This window comes from Euprymna scolopes, chromosome 11, assembly GCF_053919585.1.
Source record: "Euprymna scolopes isolate OS-2025 chromosome 11, ASM5391958v1, whole genome shotgun sequence".
Taxonomy (NCBI): domain Eukaryota; kingdom Metazoa; phylum Mollusca; class Cephalopoda; order Sepiida; family Sepiolidae; genus Euprymna; species Euprymna scolopes.
The window spans coordinates 64,794,639-64,805,150 of NC_136492.1; the positions used below are offsets into that span (position 1 = coordinate 64,794,639).

The 10,512-nt window shown below is 33.4% G+C and overlaps 1 protein-coding gene across 21 annotated transcripts in view; it reads left to right on the forward strand.

The window, feature by feature from the left end:
* Window positions 1-10,512, forward strand: part of LOC145287890 (dedicator of cytokinesis protein 9-like) — a 718,435-nt gene that overhangs the window by 97,116 nt on the left and 610,807 nt on the right. The window lies entirely within an intron of this gene.

Genomic DNA, 10,512 nt, shown 5'->3' on the forward strand with positions numbered 1-10,512 from the left:
GATCATCTGTTTCTAGGTTTGTTTCTCTAGTCAAGGGAAGGGTATTACGAATGTAAACTCCAAGTCCGTGCATATGTCTGTCAGAGTCCTTACGGCAGAGTGGGAGATATCCAGGCATGTTAAAGTGGTTAGAGGGAATGGAGGAGTGTAGGTTAGTCTCACTTAGTGCTAAGATATCCGGGGTATTTGTTAAGAGAAATGCTTCAACATCAGCTAAGTTAGTTCTAAGCCCACGGATATTTGTGAATGAGAGCCTCAAGGGAGGAGGCAAGTTGAATTTGTTTGTCCCTAATCCTGGTTTAAGCTTTACTCACACACGCGCGCGCGCACATCATATATAGTAGCGAGCTTCGTGGAGATTCCATTGAATGAGAACTATATTTAATCAAATGTTTTGATAAAGCTGATATTTTTCTGGATAGTGCAAAGAATGCTTTTTTTTTTTTTTTTTTTGATAGAAAAACAACTAACAAGCAGCAAATATGAGTTCACATTTCCGTGAAATAGTGTCCATTGTATTTTAAATATAGAACTTAACTAGATTAGATAAATTAATAAGTACTAATAAATACTCAAAACATAATATTGTGCTACATAGTTCAATACAAATAATAAAATCACATAAGAGACAATCATTAATTTAATCATTCAGTCCAGCAACCCTTGCCCAACGTTTTTTTTCACCCTGTTTCTTCCCAATGCTCTCCCTTTTTTTTTTTTTTTACATAAGGTTTTGTTGACTTCTTTCTTCGGTGAAAAACCACTGTACGTCAAAATTAGATTCTTTTCTCACAACATACACACACAACGATAATATGGATCTTTTATACAACAATTTTATATAACAATGATTATATATTATATTGATATTTGCAAACTGAGCTACATCTTAGTGAGGTCACTCTTATATTCTTGTCCAGGGTTGACAGTGGCCTTTTTAAAGCCAAATTTCGCAAATGTAGCCGTTTTTGAAGCAGTTTGGCCTTAAGAAATTGTAATTGACCTTTTTTAAAGTGTAATGTATGGACTAAGGAGCAAGCAGAATATTATCTATATATATAAAAGGCAAAATGTGTGTGACCATTTCGTGTATGTCTTCAAAAGGCTTTTCTCGCACACGCTCGCGGGGTCGTTACTATCGCTTAAAACTGTGTATATAGGTCCTATATAATAATATCTAGGAATTAGGAAACCGCGTAGCGTATAGATTTATTTACGTCGATTTTTACAAAATTATTGCTATTTTGGCTTCTAGCGTGTTGATTGGGCTTTTTAGTATAAATAAAGTGAAACTAAACTCAAACGACGTATTCTCGGCATTGCGCCGGGAAAAACGTCCAGAAGCAATCAGCTTTGATCAGACAGTTCTGGACAATTGGGAGCTGCTTCCCCCCTCTCCAGCATCTGTAGGAGGAAGAAACAGTTAAATTTGGGTAAACACACCCAAACGCTGCGTGATTTCTATTTGACCTTCTTAATTAGGTTAAATGGAAGCAGCAGAGTTAACTTTTATTGCGCACACCTTTTTTTATAGTTAAATAACCTACTTAATGTTTCTGTCGCCGTGGCTCAATGGGTAACGTAGCACGGTTTTTTTTTCATACATTAATTTCCAACTCAAGGGTACGGGTTCGATTCTCATACTTACCTACCAAAACATTTATTTTTAACCCCCCCCCCCCCCCGGAGTTTTTATTTACCTCAAGACACCCGGGCATCGCCGGGTACCCCTCCGCTAGTATATATATAAGAAAATGACAATTTTTTTTTTTTTTTTTAACTCATGTTCACCCAATTAGGGGTGTAAGATAAGTAAAACTCTTTATACCATGATATTTCAAAGCCTAATGCTTCGCATTAGAGGAGGAGAGAAAATGCTATGTAACCTATTACGGATGCGATGTCTAGCGATAGCTACATTAGGAACAAAATGGTGTGTGAGAGGAGAGTGGTAATAAATTGAAATTGTTGGATAAGGGGAATGGGATCACTGTAGTTCTCCCATTTCCCTCTCCCAACATTTTCAATATATTACCACTCTCCTCTCACACAATTATTTTGCTCCTGATGTAACTACCACTAGACGTTGCATCCTTAATATGCTACTTATTGTCTTCTGTCCTCTTCTAACAAGAAGCATTAGGCTTCGAAATACCATGGTATAAAGATTTTTATTTATCTTACACCCCTAATTGAGGTATTATCCTTATTGAATAAACGAATAAATCTATATGCATTAGTATATTTTTTATATCGCCATTTTATTTTATTTTTTCATATTCTATATAAGCTAGAAAGCAATTTGTTGAGCTTTTCATTATTCTGATAAGTCTCTTAAAGAATTGATCTATTTTTAACTCCCCTCTCTCTATATATATATATATATATATAAGCACGTCTGATTGAACACACAAGTTTTTTTTTTTCCGATTTTTCTGGATATCTTTTCCATTCGCCAAATAGTCTTTTTTATTTCAGCTGGCATATTGTATAAAATGCCGCCCAAAAGTTGTTGTTCAGCCATATTCTTCTCAAGCGCTTTCTATTGATGCATCCGATTATCATCAGCGGTTGTTGTTATTTTCTTTTTTTCCTTTGAGGCTTGGTGTATTAAGATTTTTTTTTTTCATTTTTATTGGTTATAAAGGTGGGTGCAGGATGGTTAAGGGCGAATTATTTTTATTTTTGATTTTCTTATTTTATAGTTTAATTAATCAGTTTCTTGTTAGTTATTAAATACTTGAAGAATATGGCTGAACAGCAACTTTTGGGCGCTATTTTATACAACATGCCAGCTGAAATAAAGACTGCTCGGCGAATAGAAAAGATATCCAGAAAAATTGAAAAAAAAAATAACTCTGTCGTTTCAATCAGACGTGCTTGAATAATGATATGTTGCCTATATTACAAAGTAATAAAATCAAGAACAATAACTTTTACACATTTTGAAATTTACTCCTAGTCGAATTGATCTGAACTCATTATTACACACACAATGATAATGTGGATCTTTTGTATAAATTGACTCAAATTCTCAATTGTTCGCTAGTAATAGAACAATAAAGTTAAAAGAATAATTTTTGTCTGTTTGAAACAACCTTCCATCTGGCAGATCATCTGCTCTTGATCTGCAACCGTTCTACAACCAATGGTGTATGGCGGGGAAACAAACGTGTCAGAATTAATAACATCAATGCTGTTGAGTGTGAAATACTACAATAACTTTATTTTCCCTGCACTTATATAGCTCATGTGATTTCATTACTTAGATCTTATGCACAGTTTTTCATTATGATGTATCCATAATGTTGGCGCCATTATGGCCATACTGTCAGAATGGTGTTTAAAATTTTTGCAAAGAAACAAACCTTTTTTTTTTTTTTTTTTTTACTTTGAATTTTTTAAGACAATCCGACATACGAAAAACAAACTCACAAAAAAAATATCAAAATTTAAATGTTACTGCAATGAACTGACAGATGGTCTTTTGGCTAGGGAAAAAATTGTAGTACCCTCCTAATATCTTTTTTTGCCTTCGGTCAGTTGAGAAATCCTTCTAGACTGAGGCAATTTAAATTATTGTATCAATCCCTTTTGAGGAGCTGGATTTATTATTATATGCAACTATTTTCAATATTTTATTCGACAGTGCTTGAAAGGCAGAAAATTCTGTGTAGCTTAATTGCTATATATATTTTCAAAAGTTACTATATTATATATGATATATATTAACTTTGCTCAGTTAAATAATCAAAATTAAAAGCTATCGAATTATGAAAGGTTATTATAACAATTTGTCTTTTATGAAACAGGAACAGATTTTCTTAAAATACACCGGTAATGTTTAGACTAAACGGCCTAGAAAGAAAATGACCACTGACTTTGAGTTTTATGTAAAAACTGAAAGAAATCCTTATACTCCACATATAAATTATAAAAAAATAAGGAAATGTTTCACTGAAAAAAAAATTTTTTTTCTGTTTTTGTTTGTTTGTTTTGAACGACGAAATCCATGTTTGAATCTTTCCATCTCCAACTATCAGTTGACTGCGAATAACAGTTTAATGTGCATGTTAAATTAGAGATTTCACACTTCCAAGAACTGGTTATTAATTAACATTTGACAATTCATTGAATCATTAAAAAAAAATTTTCAGCCAGCTTCATGATACGTTGGAATATTGTTATTTCTTCAGTCCGGATGAAATTTTTGTCATAAACATCATTTACAAGACTTGTTGGATGCATTCTAAGAACTAAGCGAGTATTTTCTTTCTAGACCGTTGAGTCTGCACGTTACTAGATGCATGCATTTCAATTTGCACATAAAAATGTTTCAAACACTCTATGAAGTGTGACAGACAAATGATCTGAGTTTCATAAAAATGCTTAGACATATCTAAAGTAAGATATGCCCATCCAATATACAGGTTTAACAACATAGCTCTATTTGAAACTGTAATACGAGCACCCGACTTAGCAAACAACTGATCATCAGCAATGTATAGATGCAAGAATGAGGACACAACTGAAAATTTATTTAAAAAAAAAAAAAAAAAAAAAAAATCGCATCTTAATTCTAAATTGACTTTATTCTTTCACTGTGACTCATAGTCGTTATCTCTAATCATTGCAGGGTTGGGGTTACCTCCCCCCCCTTTGTTTTGGACATAATGGTGGAAAAAATGATGAGAATGTTTCCTTTGTATCTTAATAGTGATTTTTCTTTTCCTTTTTTTTTTGTTTTTATATCCTGAACTATTGTTTCCTATTTATTTTCTATTCAATTGTAGATTGTTTTGAAAGTGTCAATTTCAATAGGATTGGCCCATGTGGAGAATGGAGAAGTTTTCAATTAAAAAAGATTCCAAATATGCTTTTCAGAATTAATGAAAGAGAACAAGTTGGATTTTCAAGTGAAGTTTAGAAGTTTAACAGCTAACTCGATTATCATTGAAAATGGCTGCATTACATCAACACTGTTTCTCATCAGATCTTCAAAGTTAAGCAACGTTAATACTTAGATGGGTTACTATTTCTGAATATTAAATGTGGGAAACAAACGTTCCACTAAGGTGTATAATTGGGTATTAGCCTAGCTGAGAGAATAACCTGTGACAAACTAACATCTTGTCATGGGTTGGTTTGGGCAATCCATTCTGCTTAAAAATCTAACATCTGGTCCTGTCAGCCTTTAGGCGGAGAAAGGAATGCTTAACTAATATGGTAAATTTAAAAAAATATTCTATTTTCGATAAGAAGAAAAATGGTAAGGAAAATGTATGTTCATTTATTTATTTTTTTAATTTAGCTTTTAAATATCTTGTATGTTCCTCTTTGCTGCAATTTGAAACATTAAAATAATTAAACTTTCAAATATCGTTCATTAAGAATAGGCAGTCTTTCATAATGTTTAGCTAATCTTGAGTAAATTATTGTACTAAGTCTCACGCTTGCATATATCGATCTTTCATGTAACACATACGTATGTTTCTCTCTCTCTCTCTCTCTCTCTATATATATATATATATATATATATATATATATATATATATATATATATACACACACACACACACAAACTGAAGGTATTCCGACCATCACTGTCTATACTACATGCTCCATGTCTGCTGGCAACAGTTTGTCTCCAACAGTACAATTCACACTTGCTGCAGGATCTCTCCTTACTAGAAGCCTTCGTTGGTTCGGCTATACCCTTTAGCGATTACCCACTTGATTTCATCCTTGAAGTTATCGATCCAGTTCCACCACCAGGCTAGAAGAAACATTATGGTGGTTAGCTCAAAACCTAACTCAGGACATTGAAGCAGGATGCTGAACTGATTTTGATGCTGAACCTTTAGAAGGTTCGTCGCTGGAACCGTGAATGACTTGCACTCATAATGGAAATAGTCTTGAATCGCTGTGCCTGGTTAGCCAGTGGTCAGGACGTGGTGAACTTGTGGAAAGAGCCGGCTCAACCAACCCAGGGTGAATGCCATAACCATCACACACACACACACACACACACACACACACACATATAGTATTTTTACAAATATTATTGGCTACATGCATGCATACTTGTTTTTCCTGCGATTTCTTTAGAAATTCAGTGTCATAAGTCCTGAAACATGTACGCATATATGTAGCTCGTAATGTATGTATAAATGAAAAATACTATAACGCCCTGCACTTTTCGATAAACACTGGTGTTTAAGTGGTTTTACATTTACAAAACTACACCGATGCAATCACATATATATGATTCATTTTCTCCTTTTTTTTTTTTCTGATAATTTTTTCCTACTCTCCCTCTTCTCCATTCTTCACAGAAACTATCGTATTAAGGAGTCCAAACAGAAAAATTCTGTGGTTTCTTAAAAGAGCTCCTTTGGCCATTGTCCATCATAACACCTGTGCAAATCACTGTTGCCATCTGGCCAGCCGTGCAGACAGATCAAAACCTCCAAGGTTACTTTCCCTATGAAAAACGAATCAACTGATTGACTAAAATTGAATGTCTGTATGTTTTGGCTTTCAATCAATACTTTTATCTACATATGTAAGAGAAAGGAAACATTCTTTTTTCTATTTTCACTCTCAATTATGTTTACCCATAGTTTTTATCAATTTTCTTTATTTCTATATTAATAAAATTTTATGTCACTTCCAATACACATCACACTACACAATACAATGGGAAATCATACGTATCTAATAATTTCTTCTGTTAAAATCTTTTTAAAGCTCTTTCTTCCTTCACGAGATTAAACTTATTCATTCATCGTGTCCAACTTTTTCTATTACATCTTGATTCTTTCAATGATAACTTTTTCATGTCTTCAGCTACCAATTATTTTCAATTCCTTTGCAGTCTGCCAACTTTTTGTGGACCACCTATTTTCTGTGAAAACTAATTTCCTTGGACCTTCTCGAGATATCCTTTTTCACATGACTGGACCGATTTTATTTTTCTACTTCCGCTAACTTTTTCCACATTTCTTTTGACGAATTATTGCAATCATAGCTCGGTCATTTCGTTTCACACGGGTGTATTACATTAAGATCCATGGCTCCTGTCTTGAATGATGCATACAGGAGATCAGATCAAATACACGCGACTCTACTCTGATCTTAGTTTTTATGTGTTTCTAACACAATGATCTGAGCAAGGTCTTCGCCCATGCTGCATCAGATGGAAATTCATCTTTCTTGGCCATTTCTACTTTACCTTTATTTACCCTGCTTCCAAACCCTACAAAGTCGGTTATGGGTATAATTTTCAATTACATTGATTATTTTTAGGTCTACTCTGCCCCAAAGTGTTAGTATTTGTCAGGGTCTCATTCATAAGTTAAATAGAATTTATCCTGTGTATAGCACGATGTTATTCACATACAATTTACATCATAAAGCAACCCATATAAATATTTAAAGATCGAAATTTGAAGCATGAAATCTTTAAAGAAATTCAATTGATTATTCATTAAATAACCTTAAAAACGTTGATCTGGCATCAAATAAATCCAAACCTTTTCATAACCGTTGACATCGGTGTTGAGTACAATTAGACTGTGTGGAAGAATCAACAGAATTGAATTGATTGGGAGTGGGGGTAATGATCTCATGTGATTGATCCCTTAAACCCCATTTATTTTGGGAACTAGGGGATATGGGGTTTATTTTTAGAAGGAACCTTTCAAAATCTTTAATTCAACTGATTGATTCTTGACATTAGGTAAAAAAAAAAAACAAATAAAAAATTAAAAAAAATGTTTCCCATTGTTAACTTGTTACTCTGCTCTGTTCTCACTTATAATGTACGCACACACACACACACACACACACACACACACACACACACACGTATATTTATGGGAATATATTTGTTGGTCTCCGATTTATCGGAGAGGGACGTATATTTTCAGTGGCATCCATGCGTGCGGACTATTGCCAGATAACCGTCTATTAGTTTTTCCTGAAATTTTGCTACAAATTCTATTTCAGTAAATATATGTGCACAGTGAAAAAAATTTTTTTTTACAAAAATTCCTTGCGCCCCAGGGGCTCAAAAGAGGTCAAAAATGTCCCAAAATGGCCAAAAATGACACATTTTGCCCCATTACTTTTAATCCATCCATTAGATTTTTTTGAAACTTGGCTAAAATGTGGAGCCCATTGTTCTTAATATAAATCCAGTATGGGTGACCCTGGCAAAATTTTGGTTCGTGTCCCCGGGGACTTTCAGGGCTAAAAACGCCTCTTTTTGCGGCTCTTTTTCATATTTCTCAACAAAAACTTGATATATCTGACTATATAGTGTTTTTTCATTGTGGTCAAATATACATGTATTAAGGCCAGAAACTGCACCCAAAATGGCCCAAAATGACACTTTTTACTTCATAGTGTTTGATCCATCCATTAGATTTTCCTGAAACTTGGCCAAAATGTGGAGGCCAGTGTTGATATAAATTCAGTATGGGTGACCCTGGCAAAATTCTGGTTTTCATCGCTTTGGGACTTTCAGGGCTAAAAAAAAAAAATGACTTTTTGAGCTCTTTTTTCATATTACTCAAAAATGTATATGTATGTCTATATAGTAGTTTTTTATGGTGCTGAATTCAAATATACATGTTTTAAGGTGTGAAACTGCATAGTTTTTCCATTTTCACTGGGATTCAGCATTCCAGGAGCTCAAAAGAGGTCACAAATGCTCCAAAATTGCAAAAAATGACACTTTTTACCTCATAACTTTTGCCCCATCCATTAGATTTTTCTGAAACTTGGAGAAAATGTGAAGGCAACATTGGCCCTTCACACTTCTCACATTCATCATTTCTTTACTATTTTTTTGTGGTGTCATCTCACATGCAGCACAAGAGGGGATCACGCACGGCTTGTTATATATAAGAAAATTTACCAGAATTTTCAAAGTAAAAGCTCGATGAATGTTAACATTAACAACAGAGCATAAATAAGTAAACAATGCTATTTTTAATAGTTGAACACGCTGTCGGATTTCTGTCTACCATAAATGTATTTCAAATCAGTATATTTTTTTGTAATACCCATTTTTTTTTTTTTTTTTTAATAGACAAATTATGAATTATATAAAATTGATATTAACATTCTATGAAACTAGAATATAAAAAGTTGATAAAGTGCAAAAGGAGGCTCAGTTTTAGAACTTGTTTGTAAGAATATTTATCATTTTTAGCCAGCGGGGTTTTTTTTTTTTCTCTTTTTTTTTTTTAAACAAAGCATTGAAGATGCACGATGCAGAGAATGAGACACTATTTATAATTTTGCGACTTAGAAGATTCCTAGTATTAAAGTGGTTAAGATGGTTATGCAGTTCTGAATCCTGTCTCATTATCTCTTTGAATATTATGTGCCTAAACATCGTAGACAATTCTTCATATAATAATTAATTTGTTGACACAAATCACAGGCATCTGAAAAAAAAATGTTTACTGATACACACACTAACACACACACACACACACATAAATTATATTGGATTTTAGTTGTTTACTAACCGTGCCATTTTACTGCTGCTGCTTCTGTTCCTATTGACTTCTATAAGTGATGCTGCTACTAACAATTCCTAATCAATCGATCAATCAATAACTATTGAATTACGTGAACAGTTTTTTTTTTATTATTATGTCTGCTAGAAGCACAGCTGATCTGTAGCCTCTGATGACTTGTTTGTAGATTCTATTTGTTTATTTTTCATCGTCGTGTAAAATAGCATTTCCCATGTGTCCTTATTCTACAGCGAGTTTGGAAAGCACACACATACACATGCATACAGTACCACCCACGACCTTATACAAAAAAAAAAAGCATGTTGTTCTGCTAATCTAGCAGGAGGGACTTTATTTCTTTTTTACACACACACACACACACACACACACACACACACACACACACACACACGTGTATTTATGTCCAAACACAAATCTATAAATCTTTACTTTCTTGTTGGGACGTGTGTGTGTTTTCTCTTTCAGTTCTATGTCCCTTGTTTTGATGGAGGTCGAAATTGATGACACTGATGTATTGCAAGGATGTTTATGGGCGTGTCCACTCTCATTTTTTACTGCACCCACATCCACCCATTTCGGTGTCTTTAAGTAAAGTTTGTAGTTACTTCCAGCTAAAAATGAATTTCTTTATATTTGTCAAATAGGAAATTTAGCTTCATGAAAAACAAAAACATGTAAAGTATAGGTGTGAATATAGTTTCCAATATTTTGTACAATCCGCTGTCCTTTATCAAAAAAAAAAAAAAAAAAAGGTAGGGAATATGATTGCATATGAAACTTTTATGAAAGATTGGGCATTTTTGTATTTCCTTTTAATGACAGACCTGTGGTAAGAATTTGTCTTATTTTGTTAATATTTACTCTTCAGCGTGTATATCTTTTATATTCTTATAACGATTGAACATGTGACTTCTTTTTTGTTTTTTAATTCATAAGTTATTTTTTCAAAACGAGGTTT